This window comes from Mauremys mutica, chromosome 13, assembly GCF_020497125.1.
Source record: "Mauremys mutica isolate MM-2020 ecotype Southern chromosome 13, ASM2049712v1, whole genome shotgun sequence".
NCBI classification, from domain to species: domain Eukaryota; kingdom Metazoa; phylum Chordata; order Testudines; family Geoemydidae; genus Mauremys; species Mauremys mutica.
Window position 1 is genome coordinate 14,406,931 of NC_059084.1, and position 24,421 is coordinate 14,431,351.

General features: G+C 39.9%; 1 long non-coding RNA gene across 2 annotated transcripts in view; it reads left to right on the forward strand.

Annotated features, from left to right (window-relative positions):
- Positions 1-10,281, forward strand: part of LOC123348615 — a 72,385-nt gene extending 62,104 nt beyond the window's left edge. Inside the window, exons 3-4 of one of the 2 annotated variants that reach the window (XR_006573221.1) lie at positions 1,703-1,891; positions 10,147-10,281. This is a non-coding gene — a long non-coding RNA (uncharacterized LOC123348615). Of the gene's footprint in view, positions 1-1,702; positions 3,075-10,146 lie in introns of those variants that run through there. The other variant, XR_006573220.1, reaches the window with a different exon arrangement.
- The last annotated feature ends 14,140 nt before the right edge of the window (positions 10,282-24,421 follow it).

The following is a 24,421-nucleotide window of genomic DNA, read 5'->3' on the forward strand; positions in this document are numbered from 1 at the left end:
GCCGACAGGTTTTTCATTTCATACTGGCATCAGCGTGTGCCAACATCAGCTAGGTCATTTGCTGCTGCTGCTGTTTTATTATTTGCTCATTTGAAACAGCTCCATATTGTCACATTAGAATCTTGGCTCCTTTGTAACCGTTTCATTTTGCATCATATTACGTTTCTTGTACTTGTTCATTGCAGTTTCTAAATCACTGCTGGACACAAAGCTCTTCTCAAAGAGGTGGTTTCTTTTGGCATGGAAGGATAATTGCCGGAAATTACCAGCAAATGCCTTCTTTTTTGGACAGGCCAGATGTGCATACTACACTCCTCCTCCCCGTGCTCCAACAGTTATCAGCTGTACTAATTAAAACATTAGTTTTAAATCTGGTTTTAAATCTAGGTTCCAAACCTGCAGCCAGATTCTCAGCCCTTTTATGGCACCTTTATTCCTTTCCAGGAGCACAAACAGACCATGAAGCCAATTTAACTGGCTAGCTGGGATTCCCTCATGGGGAGAATTCTTGTGTGGTGGCATGACCAGGGAAAAGAGGACACACCTGCATCACCCCTCCTCCCGCCCCCATGTTTCAGGTATCATTGGATGCAGGTATCATTGGCCTCTTGATATTCTAGACAGCGGGCACAATTTAGAGTGCTCCTGCTGGCCTAATAAAAACTGGTAAAATCCAGGATATTCAGGGGGTAAGACTGCCATTCCACCCATATATCACCCTGTGGGCCTCCTGCATTGAAGGAGTCAGATCAATGCTAATGATTGCTCATTAAATAAATAAATAAAATTTCAAAATGAAATAACACAAATGGAAAAAATCCAGGTTTGTGGGGCAAAGACGCTGACTGAACTAACTAGAAACAAATAAGAAAGGTCTGAGTAGACTGTTTGAATAAATCACAAACAACATGTTCTTTGTTTTTTAATGTTCCTGGTTGTAATGGGGTCAGCTGCCTCCTGAGCACCCCCTCCTGGCCAAAGGTCACTCTGCAGCACCCTGCCTCTGTTTCCCCCTCTTCTGAGCCCCCTAAGAACTTCACACAGGATTTCCTGTGCGCTACCACCATCACCCCACCACCCCCCGACTGTGGCTCGTTTGACAGAAACCGTTCAAAATAATCCTCATGATCCCAAAATAGAGCCCGTTACCATAAGACAAACATTCATCCTTAGCTCTAACATCACAACTGTCCCAGTCTGTTCTCTCAGCCAGTCTTCCTTCCTGGAGCTTAGCCTTTTGGCTGTGACCTCCAGGCCCAAACCCAGTTAGGGTTTCCTACAAGAGCCTCATTGGGCTTTGGCCTCCAGACTCCCCTGAGGTCAGGATTTTTCCTGCAGCAGCCTTTCCCACTTCTTGCTGCTCTTGATAGTGGACTCATCTGATCCGACTCAGGTGTGGCTCCTCAGGGTTGGCTAGCCCCAGGCCTTCAAGCTTTTAAGAGGCAAGCTACATGGTTACACTGGTAACTAATAGACTCTTAGCTTAGTGAGAAAGGTGTGGAGGTTCTTTTTTCGGGGGGTTCCCCTGTGACTTTTTTCCAATTAACATTGTAATTGCTCCTTAGAAGCAGACACAAAAGATCTCAGTGCAGAGGAATAATGTCCTTACACTCATGTTATTTTCTGTTCCAGTGGTTCTTTGGACATTATTATTATTATTATTATTATTATTATTTATGTTATGTTGTTTTATGTATTTCAGCTGGTGACAGGAGATCGTCCATAGTTTTGAACTGAGATTGGGAGAAGTTTCCACGCTGAGCTGAACTATTCACCCACCTTGTCTGTTTGGTTGGAAATGGCATAAAATCAGTTCTCTTGGGTATTTTCTTCTGTTCCCAGCCTGAACCAGGAATCTTGATGTAATGAAAAGTAGTGAGGAAATAAAAAGGTAACTGAATATTTCTGACCATTGGAAAGGTTCAACGTGGGTGTCATAACATACTAGTGAAGGACTCTAATGGTGCAGGTAAAAAGGCAGTGGATGTATATGGGAGGCTGCACTATCTAGGTAGGAAGGGCTGGCTCTGGCACCCAAGTCTCAGGCACTTGCCATTGGTAAATCACCGGTCAGTCCTTTGTTTTTTCATTCTGTACAATATGTAATACTTAGCTATCCCCCCGAAAGGCTAAGCCTGATCCAAGATCCGCTGAAGTCAATGGGAGTCTTTCAATGGATTGTAGTTCAGGCCCTTAATGAATTAGTATTTACGAAGCACTGTGAGACCCTTGCTGGCACTACACAAATAATACATAATGTCAATAGTAATTATAGATTACAGTGATGGGCACCACAAAAATACCTAAGGTAGATAGGCCTTTTATCTTATGGACATAAGAGCTATGTATTCTTGTTGTTTTCTTACATAAACAATAGCTGCCATTCAGTCTGAAAATATCTTACTTTACTTTGCTTCTTAATACCTAAAAACAATCAGGACAGATCCTCAGCAGGTGTAAATTGACATACACCCATCTGGCACCAGGGTCTATACTATCCAGAAGGTTCCTAAAAAATTAAGCCATTTTTAGTTAGATAAGAGCAGGTGTGTAGGGAGGAGTACACAAAATTACTTTAAAAAACCCCTCTCTTTGAGCTGTTTTACTTTATTGCTTTTAAAGTAATCTTTTAGTCAAAACAATTGTATCCAAGCTTAAAAATTCACATGCCAAGTTACAGCTGGATGAAATGCAAACTGATTGAATTATAAACCTATAGAAAACTGATTTTATTATGGAAATGTAAACTGTCCCCTAAGCATAGTATGGGGAGATGATGCTATAACAACATGCCAGTAAGTAATAAACAACCCCCAATATTACATCGCGTGACTACATACAGCTAGAAATGTATCTGTTTGGGTGTTGAATTATCCCCAAATTTGAATTATGGGCATAAAATTCAAATTATCCCTTTCTAGTAGTATAAAGCCTGACAGACATATTTTTTTAATAAACCTCTTGTGCTGCTTTGCATTATGTCACATCCTCCAGCGTTAAAGCTGCAGTTTTCCTACCATGATTCATCAGAAATCAAGGGGGGGGGGGGCGGGAAAGTAGTTGAGATCTGATATACTGAGCACTCTTAAATTACACAGCAGCTTCAAGTACAGTGTCTGAGGAGACAGAAGCAGAGTGAATAAGTACGTCTCAGGCTGTCATGTCCATGAACTGGGAAACTCACTGGCTCATTGAATCATTTTCTGGTACTTCTGCTCATCCATCGATACAGTAGGCAACCAGACCAGGTTCACAGAGATGAAAGCCAGAGTAATTCACAGCCAGCTGTAATTCTTTATAAAACATACAGTAAGTATTTTTGTTGACTCCTACATGACATTTCCAAGGTGGTTGGGAAACCAGGCCATTTGTTACATGGCATCCAGATCAATAGAAAGCACAGAGGAAAGCAAGTAAAGTTAAAATCCAGTGGAAAGAAGGGCAGAACAACTTTCGAGCTTGAACACTGATGGTTTAAATGGAGAGTTCACAAATGCATCCAGTTTCTTCAGCAGGCAATATGGGGCCTAAGGATGATATTCAAAAATATTTGGTGTGTGGAAAATGTACTGTGGGATCACTATGTGCAGTTAACATGTTTCTGTCCCGGCGTGTAAATTAAGTGCATTTGCACAGTTATCCAGTTTGTGTGCAGCTGCAATAATTGCATATGACCATTTATACTCACGTGTATACTCCATTCTGTGCACACTCTTGCATAAGTGAATCTCTCTTCACTTACACTAATTTTACACTAATGAATCTCTATGGATGTCACTGAATTAGTTACATATTTATATCGGCATAAGTGAGATTAAAATCAGTCTCCTAATGTTTTGGTAAATGTGTTTTCCTAGCGTTAATCTATAAAAGATGCAAATAAAAAAATCATACTAATCATGCTTGTTATGCCATATGGATCTCAAAGGGCCTAATCCAGAGCCCATTGGAAGGACTCCCTCCCCTTGATTTCACTGGTCTTTGTTAGATTCCACTTTTATAGGGGAAGAAACTGAGGCAAGGAACGGTTCAATGACTCACCCAAGGTCAGAGGAAGTCTGTATCTGAGCTGGGTCATAGTCGTACACTTTAAACACAGCGCATCCTTCCTTAACCTTTAGATTTTGTAAACAAGTTGTACTATATAGAGAAGGGGCTTATTCTTCAACGTTTGCATTCAGATCCAGATTTTCAAACATCCCCAGTTTGGACCCAAGGTTTCCTTTGTAACATTATAAAGATGGGGCCTATTTCAGCTTATGTTTGGAATACTCATTATTCAGAAGTGTTTGCTTCCAGGTCTTTTGTTGATGTGTTTCCCCTCCCTTTACATTATGGAAACAAATCCCTGATTTTCTTCCTCTTAGGGTTTCTAGTCTCTAGTCACACCTCAGTGTCTGAAAAATTAACACATCACCTGGACTTTACATGTAGAGATTTAACTTTTGATAAACAACAAAGTCAGCTACTGCTGTGCTAGCTATTTTTAACCCACCTTGTGAGTGTGCTTTTTTTATTGCTTTATACAGCATATCTGATTCTCTCTAAAGCACAAACTAAAAAATCTATCCGGCTGTCATTTGCTGCATAGTGCCATCTATCATCATGCAGCTTGGCAGCTCTAGTGCATGACAGAGGGAGAGAGGGGAGCTAAAACAGGAGGCACAGTCAAGGACTTTCACATGTAACAAAAAAAAACTTGTCACAGTTATTTATGACTCTTGCTAGGGCACATAATAGGACACATAAAACCTCTGTTTCGGTTTCAAGCACCTTCACATCCCTGCTCCCTTGTCGAAGTTGGTCGCAGGCAGTTTTGCTTTACACATACAATTTCCTGAACAATGCCGAGCACTTGTGAAGTGACAGTGACAAATACTAGAGATGCTGGCTGCAGCTCTGCAGGCAGCTACAGGAGCAGCGGTGTCAATAATCCAGCCCGGCTGCCAACGATACCAAAACACCAATGTGAAATTCTGCTTCTCTGGCCAACTGCCTTTAGTGTTATTGTTTTGAAGTTGTAAGAAGCTTCCTACGGCCCTATGTAATCCCAAACCCTATAGGAAACAGAGTGACTCCTGTCTTAATTTGTCAGAGGAAACTGTGCCAGGAATCAGATTCTCTGATCTTCAGTGTAGTTTGGTTTTGTGATGGCTGAATATCCCTGTTCCAGAATGAATGGTTCAATTAGGATTTTTTTTACCTCTTTGCTGGCCTAGAGTAAGGTCATTTTTGTCAGGTTCTATCATCTCAGCCTTGTGCCGTGGTATTCTTGACTTTGCTGATCATAAAGTAACCTTTGCTTCAGGTCCCAGCTGAGGAATTTCACAGACACTCTGTCTACTAGCTCTCTAGATGACAGGCTATGCAGAGCTGTGCTGCTAAGGGTACCTTGCTAATTAAACATCAAACTTGGGTCCCGTCCAATAAATGATTTTTTCTGAAGTACAAAGCAAGAGAGTAAGAGCACAGCTAGATATTAACCTTGATGTCCCCATTAAAGTCCTCTGATACACTTTTTGTTTCCCTTATCTCTTTAGTGTTTCTGAGCTCCAGTGTTAAATAGCAGACTATACATATCTTTAATCAAATTAGCAATAGAGAGCCAGGATATACTTGCTGCCATGAAACAACTCAAGTTGAATATAAGGTCCACAAAAATGCCAGGAATAGGAACTAACCAGAAACAGTTGAAAACTAAGCGCACCAACTTTGAACTTAACTAAAACAAACCAGAACTTCTCTGCTCCTAAGACAACTACAAACTAGCTTCACTATGATCCCCCTCATTCCATCTCTATACTTCTGGATAATACCTTTTAGTATTACCAATTCAAGACCATGTTTATCCAGCCAGAATGGCTGTGAACTCTTCCTTAACTTACCAGAACAAAAAACATGCAGACCTGGTAGGAAAACAGTTAGAACTAATTCAAATATAATATTTTTAGAAAGGAATTTGAGGTTCTTCACTGTTTTGAAAGAGCAGTTTAAAAAAAAAAAAGCCAAACCAGGCCATGACCTCAATATCTTTTCTTGTACCTGCCACTTGATTTCTCTGGTATGTTGCTTCCTTGTTTCAGGTATGTTGGAATGAGTGTGCAGGCTACATGCTGCGTGGTGAATTCTAACTTAGTTATAGTTCTGATTGTGGTAGAACCATCTTGTCATGACAGTTCCAACAGGTTAGAAGAGTGGAAAGAAGTGTTTAGAGAGTGTTCTGACTTGGTCCTGATATGTTAGCAATATTCATTTTTCAGCTTACTTAGCTCTTCCTCTCATCGGTGATATGAGAAACTTTTTACATATGGTAAAATCTGTCTCTGCCTGTTTCTCAGAAATTCACCTCCCAAACCTCTCCTCAGTTCAATAAAAGACTTCCTAGCAAATAGGACTTCTTGCTGGCTAGTTGCATAAAAACTTGTTTGCCAATGCATTTTGTTTACCAATACATAAATGTTAGGCATAGTATGCACAACATTAATGGGTATGATATGCACTGCGTGTGTGTGTGTGTGTGTGTGTGTGTGTGTGTGTATATATATATATATATATAGTATCCCTCAGTACATTACATAGTTGAAGTTGGCTTTGGCATTAGAAGAGGCATAAGCCAAGATACATGAATGGTATGTCCTAGCTCAGGTTTGGATGTACTTCTATGCCTAAATGGTTTGGAATGTAGCATCCAAAACAGAGATAAGAAAAGTACAGAACAAAACAACAAGTTAAGGAACTGTTATGAACTGGTGCTGGATTTCAGTGATGTGCAAAGAGTTCTGTAACTTGTAGAATTATGCTATAAATGCTCCTAGCTGAAATGCATACCTTGGAAGCACACCTTCTGTGCAAGGTGAACATGCTGTGAGAATATGCTTCCCAGCAGGAAGGTATGTGTATGTCTCCTTTTCATAGTGTACTGCTTTGTCTTCAGAGAATAAATTTGACTAAGTTCAGATATTTGGTCTCTTGAACATTTAAGAACAAACTGTAAGTGTAGTCAATACAAATATAAGCTGAAGCAGCTGTTTGTTCTTCACTTCATCTGCACTAGAAATCACATGCCATTTTCTGTTCCTTGATTCCTTCTTTCCAGGTTACACTTACACACACACACACACACACACACACACACACACACACACACACACACACACACACACACACACACACACACACACACACACCCACCTATAACTTTCATTTTATTTCCTCTCTTTATGTTTGGGATCCTTCTTTTCCCACCTTAGTGAAAATAGTAGAGGGATCAAACTTTAAGAAGAAATAACACCTGTTTCCACCAGCACTAATAATTGAGGATGTTTTCTTTACATAGAAAGTATCTGGTTGGCAGTACCTGCTTTGGCTGGATAGTAGTAACTGGTTCTTGTAGAAGGTACTTGGACAGGTCATTTATGTGGATGTTCATGTCTATCCTTAAAACAACAAAACAAAGTGCATCTTCTTACTTTAACTAATGTTTTGGCATGTTCTTTACCTGCTGCATCTCAGCCAGGGCTTTTCTGGACTTTACTAAGCAAGGTGGCTACAGTGAACTGCAGTGTTGTTGTAGCCATGTTGGTCCCAGGATATTAGAGAGACAAGGTGGCTGAGGCAATTTGATGTGGACACAGCAGGGAAATGAGGCCAGACACGTGCATGGAATTAAGTGGTGGGTCATAATCTTTAGTAAACTTCAGTACAGGAGAGGGGCACTACCCACCCATCACCCATATTCTCCTATACCAGGCATTTAATTGGTTCCAGTGTGGGGATTACAGGACACATTACCATATAAACCTAACTCAGCTCTCTGAGTCCTAGGGCCACCGTGAGGGGGACAGAGGGTGCATGAAAGTGGGGGCCTGGGCCTACAAGGTCTGACCTTGGCCTGTGAAGGCCACAAGGTCTCACTTTCTCCCATGAGCCCAAGGCCCATCACCAAAATCCCATGTCTTTTACCTCTCCTAAAGCACTGGGATCTTACAGACCCCTTATTTTTTACTGCCCTGTTGGAACAGCCCTTTACTTCCATAACAGTGCATTACACTGACCCTCCTAAAGTGCTGTTTATACCTGCCTGGGGAGTGAAAACTTTCCCATCAATAAATGGAAAGCAAACATTGGTGCTTTTTTTTTTTTATTTACTTTTAATGAGGTTTTGGCACTGGCAACCTGCTGTCTGTGAATGCTTGCTGGGCAGGCCGATAAGGAGGCCTGCACTCGAGCCAAGTTCCAGGTCTATTTTACCTCGGGGAAAATCAAACTGCTGTGTTGCCTTCTGTCTAAATTCTCTGTCATCCTTACGACCTAGGGCCTGACTCCTGCCGCCTCCAACATTCTGCCCTGCTCCTGGAGTGGGCACCTGCAGGCCATATCCCTGGCTGAAGCCACCAAGCCGTTCCCTGCTACCCACCAGAAGCCTGAAGTGGGGAGAGGCCTAGCAGGACACAAGGAGCAGTGCATTCCCGAGCATGCCCCTGGCCTCTCCTCCTGCATGCAAGGGAAGGGGTGGGGGCCAAGGCAACAGACCTGTTTCAAACAGTGCCACTGGGGACACATGACCCCACCCCAGCTGCTGTAGAGACACTATATCACCTCCCCAGCAAGTAGTGGGGGGAGGGGATGTGCCAGCAAATCTGGCCCCACCAGAGCCACCACTGGTCCCGTCAAGTTTCCCCACCAGTTGAGGCAGGTGGGTGGCATATCTTTTATTGAACCTGAAAAATAGCTCTGTGTAAGCTTGATCGCTTGTCTCTTTCACCAACAAAAGTTGGTCCACCCGCCTCGTCCCCTTGTCTAGCTAAAGTGAACGCTATTATATATCATATAATAGTTCAACACACTGTGCAAATGTGTTCCCTGACACAAAGTCTGCGACTATGGTCTTCAAGCAGGGTTGTTTTTTTCTATAGCTGCTCACTTAAAGTGATGTCAGAAATCATAAGGGAGATTGAACATACTGACTTAATGTAGTTCTAACAATATGTTTGCAAAATGGTTTTTTTTTCCTTTCCAAGTCATTAATAGAGAGTGCATTAGTTCTTCCACCACAGCCTTAGATATGGTAGATGAAATGTCTGACTTACGTATTGCCCAGTGGTACTGTTATGACTGTATGAATTACTTTTGCATTGTTGACCCATGTGCAATGAATGCTGAGAACCTGTTGTCCTCTTGTTAATTTCTGTCCACCTTGTATTTTTCCTACATACTTATATCAGAGGGGTAGCTGTGTTAGTCTGGATCTGTAAAAGCAGCAAAGAGTCCTGTGGCACCTTATAGACTAACAGACGTTTTGGAGCATGAGCTTTCGTGGGGTGAATACCACAGGCATCCGACGAAGTGGGTATTCACCCACGAAAGCTCATGCTCCAAGACGTCTGTTAGTCTATAAGGTGCCACAGGACTCTTTGCTACATACTTATAGCATCTTCTAACTGTGCAGCATTCTGTGGAGTGGAAAAACATTTCTGATAGGAGTATGAAACCTCCGATTTAGAACAAACATGAATTTCTGGAAAAACCTGCAAGGAACCACTACCAGTGGTGACTATAAAATCCATGCAGTGGACATTTTATATGGTTTACACTTGGTCTTTAATGCTCTGCATTTTACTTTGGGTTTGCTGCTCCGGTAGATACAAGTTTACATTTTCATATCAGATTTCAAGTGTTTTGGGAAGCTATGGAACTGTAAATCCTTGGGGGTAGGGGCTGTTTCCTCTTTAAATTTAGAAAGAACGTGGCATATGTTGGATGCTACCACAGTGTAAATAATTATTAATGATATGAATGCCTGGCTATGCAACTGCAAAATTCAGAGGTCATTGCTATTGAAAGAGCTTCGTTTTTGATTTTTGTTTTTTTTGTCCTTTCTTACTCCAAATTGTATTTATTTTGAATACAAAGATATTCACTCTCCCTCCCTTGCGCTATATTTTACAAGGCTATGGAAATGCTGCAATAAAGCCGGTTGCCATAGTCTGGGTGTGTTGACCCTGAGCCTCGATGAGGCAAAATAATTACAGAATGTGGGTGAATGCACAAATTTTGAATTAACGTGTGTCTTTAGAATTGGAATATGGCTAAGAATAACTGTACGACAGATGTCGGTATTCCTCACTCCTTTGTTTACATTTTCAGCTCTCTCCTTCTCCTATAAAACGAAGGTTTCAACTTGTTCCTCAGTAGTATCCATTGGATTTGTTTAATAATCAAACATATCTGATTTGATTGGCTCGTGCTTTGGAAATATACACTCCAGTTAAAAGAGTAAAGGTACGTGCTAAATTCAATGGCCTTTGCATGTGAAAATTAGCCACGTTTTGTAACCTTTCCCCCTTAAAAATAAAATCTGTCCCAGAATGTCCTTTTCTTGGGCCAGATTTAAAAAAAAAGGCATTGCAAACATATGCCTAATTGGAAAGGGGGGGCTGTACATACAGATGAGCATAAATAGTCATTTGTGCACACAACCATCTGATTTGCCCACACCAACCTGGGAAACTGTGCACAAAAACTAGGTATGCAGTGACGTGCATTTGCATGCCTAACATTTTTTGAAATCTCTGCTCATAATATGTTTTCCCTAAATTGTAGATTAACATATAGTGAAAGATCAACAAGCAGAAATAACACGTCTTTTATCCTAATGGGGAATATGGTGGTGGGATTTCCTTTTTCTATCTTATACTCATTCACGCAAACCATGTTGTCTGTCACATGAGTGCATCGACACACATTTCCAACATGTAAAAAGTCGATTGTTGTTCAAGGGTGCCTATCAAAGTTTTAGATGTGGCTTTAATGATGTTTCTGCACTAAAAAATGTACCTAATTAACACATTCTTTATTAGGCAGCCAATGAATCACTGTTCCAAAGTAAAAGGGTTTAAAGGGTTTTTTTTTTTAAATCAAGCTCTTAATTGAGTTCAGAATTTTAAATTATTATTAAATATTTAGCCCTATTTGGAATTTTATTTCCTCTGATGGCACAATGCATTGTTCTTTGCCTGAGATTCTGACACCAATTTAGCAAGATGTGGCAAACATACAGCTACCAAGGAAATAGTTTCCTTAGCAACAAGGAACCTATTGACAACTCTCAACACAGAACCCACTTCAGCCCCAATCTGTGGTGTTTCTATTTTTCTGTTTTCTACTGTTCTTTGCAGCTTTACAAGTGTGACATTAGAGGATCAAATTCTGCTCTCCATATACACACAGGCAACATCAGATCCCATGGCAATTGTACATGTGTGTAAAAGAAGGTGTTGGTGAACTATGGTTTGTGCCATTAAAACCTGCATATGTATCACTGCATATTAATACTTAAAACCTGTCTGCCATTTGAGGTATTTCTCATTCTAAGTAAGACTGCAGTAAAATCCAGTGGTAAGCTAAGTACCAGTTTTTACTAATGCCCATTGTAAAGTAGGAGGAATAGGAACATGACTTTAGTTAACTATAGCCAGAAGACATTTTGGACAACGAATATTTACATGTAGTCAATGCAAGAAACCTGTACAAATACAACATTAAGCATAAGACGGAAAACCAAAAACATTCAGGAAATTCAAGGTGGATGAGAGAGAGAGAGAGAGAGAGAGAAACTGTTAACCAGTATAACACTTGAGAACTGGCCTTTGGCCCCATTTATACTGTCAAAAATAGAATAATGTATTTTCCTCTTTTAATACGAATCAAGGAAAGGAACTATAATCCTGCATTCATGGAAGTGTGGCTAATAATTTTGATGGGAGAAGATCCAGTACACCTAGAACAGGGGTAGGCAACTTATGGCATGCGTGCCAAACACGGCACACAAGCTGATTTTCAGTGGCACTCACACTGCCCAGGACCTGGCCACCGGGCCGGGGGGCTCTGCATTTTAATTTAATTTTAAATGAAGCTTCTTAAACATTTTAAAAACCTTATTTACTTTATGTACAATAACAGTTTAGTTATATATTATAGAAAGAGACCTTCTAAAAATGTTAAAATGTATTACTGGCACGCGAAACCTTAAATCAGAGTGAATAAATGAAGACTCGGCACACCACTTCTGAAAAGTTGCCGACCCCGACCTAGAAGGTTACCTATTCATTACAAGGCTCCCCCGTTACTCTAAATCGCTTTCTTATTGATTCTATCAGTGCATGTAGACACGTGTCTCCCATTTAGATCCCAGTCCTGCAGGTGATTCCATAGAGAAGAAAGATAGGCCAGTGGTTCAGGCAATAGCCGAGGAGTTGGTTGGGAGAGCTGGGTTAAAATCCCTGCTCTGTTTAACCTTTGGAAAATCACTTAGGCTAAGATTTTCAAAAGTGACTAGTGATTTGGAGCATTTCAATTTTTGGATGCCCAACTTAAGGCACATTAAAGGGACCTGACTTTCAATGCTGGGCATCTACCCTCAGAAAAACAAGCCTCTTTAAATTGTCTCAAGTTGAGGACCCCAAAATTGAGGCACTCAATGTATCATGAAACATTTCTGAAAATCTTGGCCTTAGTCTCTCTGTGCCTCAATTTCCCTTCTGTAAAATAGTCCCTTATAGAGGGGTTGTGCTGATAAATACATAGAAGGTACTCAGATACTATAGCAATGCATAGATTCATAGATTCCAAGGCCAGAAGGAACCATTATCTGTCATCTAGTCTGATCTTCGGTATAATACAGGCCAGAGAACATCCCAGAAATAATTCTTAAGTGTATTTTTTTAGAACACCATCCAACCTTGATTTTAAAATTGTCAGAGAGAGACAATCCACCACACTCCTTAGTAAATCGTTCTGATCGCTAATTACCCTCAATGGCAAAATGTCAAATAGCACAAGGCCAAGAACCAATCCCTGCAGAACCCCACTAGAAATGCACCCTCTTGATGACATTTCTCCATTTGCAATTACATTTTGAGACCTATCAATTAGCCAGCTTTTAATCCATTTAATGTCTGCCATGTGCATTTTATATTGTTCAAGTTTTTAAATCAAAATGTCATGCAGTATCAAGTCAAATGCCTTTCAGAAGTATATTATGTCAGCACTATGACCTTTAACCATCAAACTTGTAATCTCTTCAAAAAAGGGTATCGAGTTAATTTGGGGACCATATAAGTGCCTAAGATACTGGCTGACTTCAGTGGGCTTCAGTGTAGGCACAGGGGCTGACTGCATGGAGGAGTTTGCAGCACCAGGTCCTCAAGTTGTAATCTCCTTGGGTTAACGACAATCTTTTTGCACTTTGTGCAGCACCAAGCATGTCACTGGTACTTAGCAAATAACAAACTATTCTTATTGATTTCAGTCTCATCGCTTAATTAATACTGAAGTGATGATCCTTTCTTCAAAAATGAAACTGGGAATGAATTAGTTAAATTTTATGCCATGCTTTGAAATTACAAAGCACTGTATAAATGCTAAGTCTTAACATTATTATTACATCCAGCCAGCTGCTATTTGGAACTCAGTGTTTTGTTTCCGTCAGCGTTAAGGACTTGGGGCCAAATTTTCAATAAGGTCTCCAAAGCCTACCAAGTGTGCAATCACAACCATGTGCTCATATTCATTTTCACCCTAACTGTTGCACAATCTTAACACTGTATACAATTAAAGGAGAAGGAGGCAGAGAATGACGAAGATACAGCTTTTGGGCTGAGAGATAAAGCTTACCCTGGCGAGCCGCGTGCCAAAGGTTGCCGAGCCCTCGTTTAACTGTTTATATTTATCAGTGAATTTGCCTGAAGTGTTTGTTAAGGATGCTTGCTCAGGTTTGCAAAGGCTGGTGTATCTCCACTTTCCCTTGATGGAAGTGGTGAACCAATTAATAAATTTGCACTGTCCATCTTGAGCAGTGCAAGATGGTATATTCCTGAGGTACAAGACTGGGAGCTGGGGGGGATTTGACTGGTGCCTTTCTCTGTCTGATTCATGTGTGGCTCTGGGAGCATTCATGCAGTCTAGCTGAGTGTGGGGCTCCACATGTGGGTGTGCTGAGTGATAACAGGGCCTGGAGGGGTTTGCTGCTTGTCACTAGCAAAGCATTGAGAGAGATAGCCCAGGCTGGAGAGTTGAAGAGGCGCAGCAGTCCCCTCAACTCTCACTCCAGGGATCCCGTCACAGAAATAACTTCAGAAATCCTTCCAGAAGCAAGTATGTAAGGAGAAAATGTGCTAAATGTAGTGCACCATTTTGCAATCACTACTACTGTCTTTATTTTTTTCAGCTGAAACTATTTGCCAAATTTGCCCCATATTCATGAGTAGTTTCCATTGACCTAAAACTATATATTTTTGGCTAATAAACTATTTATCTGAAAAATTTCGCCCAGCTCTATTGGATTGTGCAGCTGAATAGAACTTATGCCAATTATTTTTCCCTCCCCAGACCTGAATGACCCAATTCACTTCTTTTGTTTGCATCCTTTTCTTGTAGAAAAAGATCACAAATGTTCAAATTTTTGAACCTGTGGCAGCTCTTTAAGAACTCTACTTTCTTGCGGCTAAACTGCTTTAATTAAATTGCTGTATCAGCAATTCCACATTGGACAATTCTTTTATTTTGAATGGTTGTGATTTGATTATCTCTTCTATGAAACCTTGCAATTGTGTGGATATGCTTTTGTATAATTAGATGAAGTGCGATCTGAATACCAACAATATTTCCTAGCCATTGGTTTTAGAAAACCTTGCCAGAGAACATGCTAGTAATAAACTGAAGGGTTTTTTTATTTTGATGCAAATACAAGTATTATAATCACCATATACTTTTGCATTACTTGTTCTCCAATCTGAGGAAATGCTGATTTAAAATATAACTTGATACAAATTATTCAGTGGAGCATAATAAAAAAACATGAAACTTCCTTCCATAACAGTTTTACAGGCATTTGGGCAAGGACAGTAATAGTTCAGTAGAATTTTTGTTAAAAACTGCTAGCTAAGATGCTCTTGTAAGAAGTCTAATGCAGTGTGCAAGTATGCACCTGTGTAAACATACACAGTATGGGGCCAAACAATCGGATTATGCAGGCATAACTGAGAGAGCATAATTTGGTCCATAATCCTTAATTGATTTCTCTGAAACTGTACTCTGAAGTATTTCCTCAAAAGTGCAAGGTATTCTGTTGATTGCCGCCTGACAGTTGAAGGTGATAGTGATTGAAGTGTGCAGACTGACGCCATCTTGGCTTATCTATAGAACATGTACAGGAGATAGAGCTGAGCGAATCATTGACTTTTTTGGTTCAGTGACCAAACTGAAAAAAATTTCATTTCATGTTAAGCAAAACATTTTGATCAAAATATTTTTTTTAATTTGGGTTGGGGATGTTTTTATTCTTTTTTAATTAAAAAAATCTAGCTAAATTTCTAAATTTCAAAGTGAAAAGTCAATTTTGACTTTTTTAAATTTGTTTTTCAGCTGAAACTATTTGTCAAATTTGACCCAAATTCATGACTATTTTCCATTGACCCAAAACTGTAATTTTTGGTTAATAAACTATTAATCCAAAAAATTTCACCCAGCTCTAACAGGAGAGGCATCACAATGTTCTCCAAACTATCCTGTAAACTTGCTTCAATCCTTTGGCTCATCCACTTTTAGGGACGAGATGGAAGTCCAGTTTCTAGTCCCATGTAATCCTTGGCCTCACTGATATAGGGTCTGATGAATCTGATCACTCAGATGGTGATCTTGCTGATGGGGCTGCCTCAAAATGGCTTTGCAAGCTCTGTGTCTGATAAGAAGACCATTACTCAGGGATTACCCAATATATCATGTCTTCTGCATTTCTCTCCCTTTTAGCCTGTAAGCGCTACGGAGGGGGGGTCTGTCTTTATTTTTGTGTGTGGTACAGTGCTGGGCACAGTGTCAGTGCTAGACATACTAAATAACAATGCAGACACTTCTCATGATCCAACAACTTACTTCATTGGCAATTCGTTCCCAGAGGCAACTAAAAGCCTGTTTGAAAATGTATCCCTCTGTGTATATCAAATAGTGATGATTTTCCATTGACCTCTGCTGGATTTAAGCAAGTGACCTGGAAGAGATTTAACCTCTATATCTTAATGCCAGCTCCCTGAGCCATCCAGTCCCTCATGCTCAACATAGGTGTAATTTTTGTTTTTGTGTGTGGGAACAGACATTTCAATTTCTTGCTTTCGTCTCTGGTGCATAATGATGCCGAAGAGTAACATTAGGGATATGCTATTGCTTCAGTTTTCCCGACACTTATTAAAAACTCCAGATGAATACACCACCGCCTGTTGAGGTCACTCATGCTGAAACTCAGTGTTACATAGATATTGAATGCTGTGGATTTATCATTGCTGAATTTATGTAACCAGCCCCCCATGTCTCTTTGGCTATAGATTATCCGGAATTATGCCAGAGGAGGCAGGATCCTGGTGAATCTCAGGGCAGATTCACTCCAGTCTGCCAGCAGCAAGTGCAACCCAAGAAAGGCCAGGTGTGGGAAGCGTATTGTCAGGTCATCTAATCAACTTCAGAGCTTTTGTGAAGCCCTGCTGAAAACTAGAGTGACCTCAGTTCCCTGGTGGCTGACTTCCCTCTCCTCCTGGGGTTCACAGGAAGTAGTTGGTCTCTGCCCAACCATCAATGAATCTGGCCCACGTAGCTTGGACTGTAATTTGTGGGTTTTTTTAACAAAAGAAGTGTGAGGCTGTGAGAGCAGGTTGAGTTTATCAAAACGAATTTAGTGAGTCCAGAGAGTTCAGAAATAGACCGAGCCAATTCTGTACTGTCGCTGCTCAGTGGCCTGTACGTCATCTTGAGCGTCTTCATGTTTTTACAGATGGCTGCATTGAGTTAGAGGCTCATAGGAAAAGGAGCTGGAAAGGTTGTCTGCGAGATGTCAAACACCACATTTCTTTTTCTATTTTCATGACGCTGGATTTATATTTGCTCTAATAAATATAATGCATATACCAGCAAATCTCTCTGTAAATATACAAATTATTCCATATCTAAAAATGAAAAAAAATCTGACAGAATAAGAATTTCAAGGGGCTTTTGTTTGTTTATTGCTATGTGGAGTTTTGTTATACTCACTAAGGATATTTATAGTTCATTCAACCCTGAAACCTTCAAATTCCACCAGTTCTGGGTGAAGGAGACAGGGGCATTGTTTGTTTGTTTGAACGGGAACACAATGTTCCAGCAAATTCACATGGGAAAGGTAGAATTTGAAGGCCCTGCATATGAAATACACAAAAACAGAAGATAATGGAGATGAACAGCATAGAGGCCAACTAAATATGTATAGGCAATCATGCTATTCAACTACACTATGTAGTTCCTAGAGAAACTACCACTGACAATAACAAGGTATTGGATCACCCATTCCCTTATCAACACATGGCACCACTGGCATATCATAAACAGGCTGGAACATGACAAAGGACTAAGTTAACAGAACAAAGATGCCAAGAAGCAACACAAATATCCATGATCAAGCTGTGGCAAATGAATATGTATGAGGACTCAATGACACAGGGGGGACTGGCAGCTAGTGAGTGTGGGGGAGAGAGGGACGTTCTGTGGGGTGAGTGGGACCAGAAGTCTGGGGAGTCCAACCTTAATTCACCACCCCTTGTGCATAGTCTTATTCCATTATCACATATTATTTTTTTCCATAGGACCCTGGCCACATTCAATACACAGGATTGACCTGCTCTGGGGATGAATCAGGGCTGTGTACTGATGGAGACAATTGTCTGTTGGACCTCTGCTTCATTTGTTGCAGAAGTTGAAAGGTGTGTAGTAAATGAAGCAGGGTTTGCAAAAGACAGGAGATTTAATCAGAGTGCTGCTCTGGAGGATTGAATTCTATACCTGCCTCGGTCACAGAGTTTTTATATGTGGTGCCAGAGAAGTCACTAAAACCGAACTTTTCACACACGGTCACTATTGTATGTTCCTCACATTATGGATGTCCAGCATGAGACCCTGGGCTAAGCAGTCACAGCTGTTACTAAAGTCAGTGGGAACTCAGCTCTGAAAATACAAACTGATATGTAATATTAGGTACTCTGAAAAATCAGGTCCCAGGTGTCTCAAATTGGGCACCCAAAATTAGTGAACACTTTTGATCTTTATCTCTGCCTCAGTTTCCCATCTGTAAAATGGGGATAATAGCTTCTCATCTTAAAGAGATGTTGTGAAAATTAATTAATTAATGTTTGGGAAGCACTGAAGGGCCAGATTTTTAAAGATATGGAGGTACATAAAGATTAGAGCTGAAGAACCTTTTGGTTTCTGGGTCAAAACTTTTCTGCAAAAAACGCAAATTTGGTAGCACGAAACATTTTATGAATTCATGTCAGTTTTGCCAATAATTCGTCTAAAAAAACTTAGAATCCCCCCCAAAATTCTGAAAAATCAAAACAACATTTTGCATTGAAATTAACTTTTTTTCTTTTTCTTTTCTTAAATGCAAACACAGAAAAGAAAAGTGCTTGAACTTGAAATTAAATGTTTGGTTCCAGGTCAAACTAAATGTTTTGTTCAATCTGAAATTGTTATCTTTTTATTTTCACTGAAAATTGTAAAATATTTCATCTTCTGGTCAACCCAAACAATTTTTTTTTTCAGAATTGTCAGTGAATCAGGAATGCTGCTGTTTGTGCAGCTCCACTAAAGATGCAGACAGGTGCATGGTGGGCTTTGAAAAAGCACTTAGATACCTAAATTCTATTGATTTCACTTTAGAAAATCCCATTAGGCAGTTTTCAGAGTAGCATCCGTGTTAGTCTGTATCCGCAAAAAAAACAGGAGTACTTGTGGCACCTTAAAGACTAACAAATTTATTTTAGCATGAGCTTTCGTGAGCTAAAGCTCACTTCTTCGGATGCATAGAATGGAACACACAGACAGGAGATATTTATACATACAGAGAACATGAAAAGGTGGAAGTATGCATACCAACAGGCAGAGTCTAATCAATTGAGATGAGCTATCGTTAGCAGGAGGAAAAAAAACTTTTTGAAGTGATAATTAAGATGGCCCATAGAAGGTGTGAGGAGAACTTAACATAGGGAAATAGATTCAATTGGTGTAATGACCCAACCATTCCCAGTCTTTGTTTAGACCACAGTTAATAGTATCTAGTTTGCATATTAATTCAAGTTCAGCAGTTTCTCTTTGGAGTCTGTTTTTGAAGTTTTTTTGTTGCAAAATTGCCACCTTCAAGTCTGTCACTGAGTGGTTAGAGAGGTTGAAGTGTTCTCCCACTGGTTTTTGAATGTTATGATTCCTGATGTCAGATTTGTGTCCATTTATTCTTTTGCGTAGAGACTGTCCGGTTTGGCCAATGTACATGGCAGAGGGGCATTGCTGGCACATGATGGCATATATCACGTTGGTAGATGTGCAGGTGTACGAGCCCCTGATGGTGTGTCTGATGTGATTAGGTCCTGTGATGGTGTCACTTGAATGGATATGTGGACAGAGCTGGCATCGGGCTTTATTGCAAGGATAGGTTCCTGGGTTAGTGTTTATGTTGTATGGTGTGCGGTTGCTGGTGAGTATTTGCTTCAGGTTGGGAGGCTGTCTATAAGCGAGGACTGGCCTGTCTCCCAAGATCTGTGAGAGTGAGGGATCATCTTTAAGGATAGGTTGTAAATCTTTGATGATGCGCTGGAGAGGTTTTAGTTGGGGGCTGTAGGTGATGGCTAGTGGTGTTCTGTTATTTTCTTTTTTAGGCCTGTCCTGTAGTAGGTGGCTTCTGGGTACTCTTCTGGCTCTGTCAATCTGTTTTTTCACTTCAGCAGGTGGGTATTGTAGGTTTAAGAATGCTTGATAGAGATCTTGTAGGTGTTTATCTCTGTCTGAGGGATTGGAGCATTAGGCAGTGTTTCCCAAACTTGGGACACTGCTTGTATAGGGAAAGCCCCTGGTGGGCCAGGGGCCAGTACATCCCTTGGCCCGTGTCGCTTTCCATTGTCCTGGTGCGGCAAACCGCGGCCAGTGGGAACTACGATCGGCCGGACCTGCGGACAAGGCAGGTAAACAAACTGGCCCGGCCCACCAGGGGCTTTCCCTACACTAGTGGCATCCCAGATTTGGGAAACACTGCCATTAGCATCATTCAGCATCTTTAGCTCCCTAAATACATTTAAAAATCTGGCTCTCAGATACTAGAAAACCCCAGGAGAAAATTAATTATTCTGTATTCAGAACAAGGTTTGAATAGTGTGAAATAAATAAAGCATGAGGCCACATTAAACAATAAGGATAAAACAAAATGTTGAATAGCTGCTCATTCAGTGAGCACTGTCCAGCCTGTGCACTGAATGAGGCTAGGGACCAGTGGAAAAAATAGTATGTGACCATGTAATTAAAGACACATGCACCAGGGGAGCAAATTAAGGTTGCATATATAACCATAATTTTGGCATTTTCCAACTTCTGGAGTGTTTCACTTTGCAACCTTAATATTCTTTTAGCATATTTTTGTTTGTAATATATACATTTTTCAAAGCCACCTTGAGGATTTCGTGCCCAAATTCATACTAAATTCAATGGGAATTGTTTGTCCAGATCCCTTAAGTGTCTTTGAAAATCTCATCCACCGTAGATATTTGCTGGCAGTTCAAAATAAAATAAAATAAAACCCTGTTTGACCAAAAACAAAACCAAAAATTCTGAAAAATGCCCTGAAATGATTCACTGACACATTTTTTAAAATAAAAGCAAAAGGAAGTCCTTGAATCTATGAAAATGAAGGGCTAGATTCACAAAAGAGCGGGAGGAGGAGGTGGCAATAGTGGTGCTGCTCACTTTATAACTTTAAGGGTTTGTCTATTCAGTAGATGGGAACATGTTGCCTAGCAGGGATACGCAGATCTGCTAGCGCTACTCAAGCTAGCTCTGTAAAAATAGCAGCATGACCACAGCTGCCCAAGTACGTGCCCAGGCCAGGTAGGATTGTACTCAGGCAGCTAGCCCAACCCATGCTATTTTTAGTATGCTAACTGGAGCAGGGCTAATGGGTGTCTGTCTACCCATGCTGCAAAATACCCTTGCAGTGGTTGTGTAGCCATGCTTTCAGTACTGTGGTTAAAGCACTCGCATGGGAGATATGGGTTCAATTTCCCACCTCTTCCTCATGTGAACTTGAGTCTTCAGCAATGCAGGAGAGTGGCCTGGGCTATGGATATTTTGCTGGGCTGTCTCTCAATCTCTTTCCCCCACTTCCTTCATTTTTGTGACTAGCACCTAAATCCCAAGAAAAAAGAATTGGCCAAAACTATTTGGTGAATTTGTGTCAGATTTGTGAATAGTTTCAGGTCAATGAAAACTGCACTTCCAGGAGAATAAACGATTTGTTCAAAAAATATTGCCCAGCGCTAATTCACAGTATTTGGTTAGCAAACAAGAAGGGAACAACCTTTTGCTAAATTACAATGCTAATTTCCATTATTATTCAGAAAAGCCATGCGAAATAGACTGGGAGGTTTTCTTCCTAGACTTTCAATACACATCTTTGTCACTTTCTATTTCCCTAGTAAAAATATCCAGATACAAGTGTTCTGCTGTAAAACTCTGTATGTATAAATATCTCCTGTCTGTGTGTTCCATTCTATGCATCCGAAGAAGTGAGCTTTAGCTCACGAAAGCTCATGCTAAAATTAATTTGTTAGTCTTTAAGGTGCCACAAGTACTCCTGTTTTTTTTTTTTTTTTGCGGATACAGACTAACACGGCTGCTACTCTGAAAGCTGTAAAACTGAGTAAATATATGAACACTTCAATAATGAAAATGCACCCAAATCAGCAAATGATGTTAGATCTCTCTGTGAATACACTGGGGACCAAAAATACAAAAGTTTTGGTGACCATCAGATTTTGGGCATTCGGTATTGGACTAAGGTACCAGTTTTTGCTAGTGATTTGAAAGGCAGAGAAATAATCCAGTGACTATGCTGCAGGCTGAATTGACTACAAATTACTACATGTTTCTAAGGTTAATGAGAGAGGAATTGAACACGTTCACACATGTGGATATCTCTGTTTCTGTAAGAGCTGTTAATTTAGGATAGCAGTAATAAACCTATAAATTAAAGGTTCTTAATTGTCACTAGAAAATATTGCTATTTTTAAATGCAAATGTAAACTGGGGGTGGGGGGCTTTCTTTTTTTAAAAAATGAGCATGAGTTAAGCAAAAAAAAAAAACCCTAGGATTTTATTTTCCTTTTAGCTTTAACTGGGGAAATGCTGAATATGCAGTGATTTTTTTTTACATTAATAATAATAGGAAATGGTAGATAGTGGCATCTCAGCACAATTCTAATTTAATGAGAAACAATAAAATAGTTTTCCAAAGGGGCCTATTTAGGCCCAAGAAAAGGGAATATTAAAGTTTCAAGATTTATTTTACTTTTGTTAAGGTATGCTGATGTGCATTTTCTTTGGCTATATTCTATCTGTTGATTAGATCTTTTATAACTTCCTTATTTGGGAGGAAATTGGACTGGTATTCTTCAGACCAGATCACTTCAAAAAGTTGTTCCACCAGGTCATTTTATTATAGTTAACAGTTGTGTTGATCTACATTGCAAAACATTTGCTTTTGTGTATGTATAACACAGTTTTGTGCAATAAAAAGGAGTGCAGATTCCAAATTCAGTTGCACGAATCTGGATCTTAAAGGTTTGGGAAATTGAGGGGTTAATTACTGATCAAATCCTGGGGAAATGCTATGGAAGCCTCTCTAAACAAATTGGTTCTTATGTGCAACAACAGGGCAAACATTGTGGTGGTTTTGTGGTGTGGATGAATATCTGGTAGAAACAGGAGAGAATCCATTTAATGTTAATGAGTATTGTATGAATATATCCAAAGGAGAAATTTGGCCCATAGCTTTAGCTACTTGCCCAACTGTGCCCAGGTGTTTTCTTAATATTATTTTTGTTGTGTGAAAAGACACAACAGCACCTTTGGCTGGAAATGTATTTCTCTTTGTCTTAAGGATAAGTTAAAGGTGACCTGCAAAAGGTCTTGCATCATTTATCTATTATAGTTATCCAGATCTGCAGCCCTTCTTAAGTCCCCTTAAAATTGTCTTTAGGTAGCACATGTGGATTTCTGTAGCGTATGGGAACCTTCATCTGTTGTAGGGTTGACATATAACCAGCCCTACACAAGTTCTTCTGAGATCATTTGTACTAAGGAGTAATCTGGGGCTGGGAGAGGGAGAGGGACAGAGTGTGATATAACAAATTTTGTAACATAGTTGGGTTCTTTTATTGAAAACAAAAAAAATCATGTGAACTTAGTGTTGGTAAAAGACAAATATCCTAAAAACTATAATGGCATTAAGAATTGGATTCTACCATTAGTAAATACGTTTAGATGGGAGTAACTGTGAGGAGATGTACTTTTCAGAGCAGTTCTCTGTTACAGAACTATTCTTTTCTTTAATTGATCTTTCACTTTATCTCTGAATTTCTTCATATTTGATTTGGGAAATATAGATTTTCTGGACTAGTTTACCTTCCTCATGCTAAATCAACTGTGTCTTGATAATGGGAAGAGCTTTAGTTTCTGATCATATAACCCCATTCATTTTCAGCTGTTATGTTCTATGTAACATCACAGCATCCTCTCTTCAGTCCATTGCAATTCTTCTTCTATAATTGGGCTTCAAAACTTGTGTTTTCTCCTTCCTTTAAAAATGTACATGCATATAGTCCTAGGATATTTGACTAGTCTAAGACAATAAAGGAAGTGACATTTTCAGAACCGTAACAATTTAGCTTTTAGATCATCCATCCCCTGCCTTGTTTTAGGTGCTCATTTCTAACCCAGATGTCTTGAGACACCTTCTTGGGTAAATTTCAGTAGATACCAATATGATCAGGAGTGACAGTATACTTGCATTATAGTTCCATAATTAAGTGCTGGGATGTGGATTTAAAACATCATTTACTAGTTTCTCACTCTATAATATCTGTTTAGAAATTAGGAATTCACTCTGTCTCCTTTTCATTACAAACTTCTATGCTTAAAAAAAAAAGTCTCTCTTCTGAAGGACACTTCCTGTATAATCCCTTTGTTAGGATAACGGGACCATCTGGTCCCATCCATCTCACTGCAATTTGATCCTGGGTTAATTGCATGCTGTCAGCAAGCATGATTGACACTGTATGTTTTCTCTCTTCACTAAGAGTAGTTCATTCCCAAGGCAGCTCTTCTGAATTGTAGGACATCTTTTCAAAGGGGCTTGGGTGGGAACATATACCTTTCTAAAGTTTTACTAGCAGCTCCCTGAATAAAAACATATTAAAATATAAAATAAATCTGTGGCAAGGCTGATGGAAAAGTGAAATTCAGTGGTTTTATAACTATTTTCTGCTGGTGTTTTCTCCTTTTGCGTCAATAAATTAGTGAGCCC